The sequence below is a fragment of the Zingiber officinale genome, chromosome 6A, assembly GCF_018446385.1.
Source record: "Zingiber officinale cultivar Zhangliang chromosome 6A, Zo_v1.1, whole genome shotgun sequence".
Taxonomy (NCBI): Eukaryota; Viridiplantae; Streptophyta; class Magnoliopsida; order Zingiberales; family Zingiberaceae; genus Zingiber; species Zingiber officinale.
Window position 1 is genome coordinate 142,217,336 of NC_055997.1, and position 739 is coordinate 142,218,074.

The following is a 739-nucleotide window of genomic DNA, read 5'->3' on the forward strand; positions in this document are numbered from 1 at the left end:
AAAACTCATGATAGTGTCGCATTGCTCTAACTGATTTATTTGTGCAGAGATAGCTCCCAAAGAACATGAGTCTTAAGAATGATCAGAACTTCCACATGTTTCACAACAGCATACCGTGGCATTTACTGTATTAGTGCTAGTCCCTATATTTTCTAGTTTCTTTATAAGAGCATCCAGCTTTGCAGTCATTAGAGTGACTGCATCTACATCAAATTTTCTTGATGCCTTTGTTGGGTTTGAATAAAAATAGCCTCCACTTCTCTCTGTTGCCCATTGATGATGATTCTGTGCTACACTCTCAATGATTTCTTCAATTTCATCTAAACTTTTGTTCATAAGTGCCCTCCAGCGGCTAAATCTAGGGACACTTTAGTATGATAGTTAATGTCATTATAAAAAGTGTGCAACACCAATCATTTCTCTAAACCATGATGTAGGCATTGTCTGATCATATTATTGTATCTATCTCATGCTTCAAATAAAGATTCTGAATCGGATTGTCTGAAGCTTGCGATAAGATTTCTCATATGAGTTGTCTTGCTAGGAGGATAGAATTTATCTAAGAATTGTTACTCACATTGTCCCAAGTGGAAATGCTATTTGGGGGTAAGGAATTTAACCATTGTTTAGCTCTATCCCTTAAAGAAAACTCAAACAGTAATAGTCTAACTACTTCTGAAGGAACACCGTTCATTTTCATGGTACCGCAGATTTCATAGAAGACCTCCAAATGCTGATT

The 739-nt window shown here is 36.4% G+C and overlaps 1 non-coding gene across 1 annotated transcript; it reads left to right on the forward strand.

The window, feature by feature from the left end:
- The first annotated feature begins 423 nt into the window (after positions 1-423).
- LOC121998894 lies at positions 424-529 on the forward strand. Its single transcript, XR_006116681.1, has one exon. It is a non-coding gene; the product is annotated as a small nucleolar RNA R71 (small nucleolar RNA).
- The last annotated feature ends 210 nt before the right edge of the window (positions 530-739 follow it).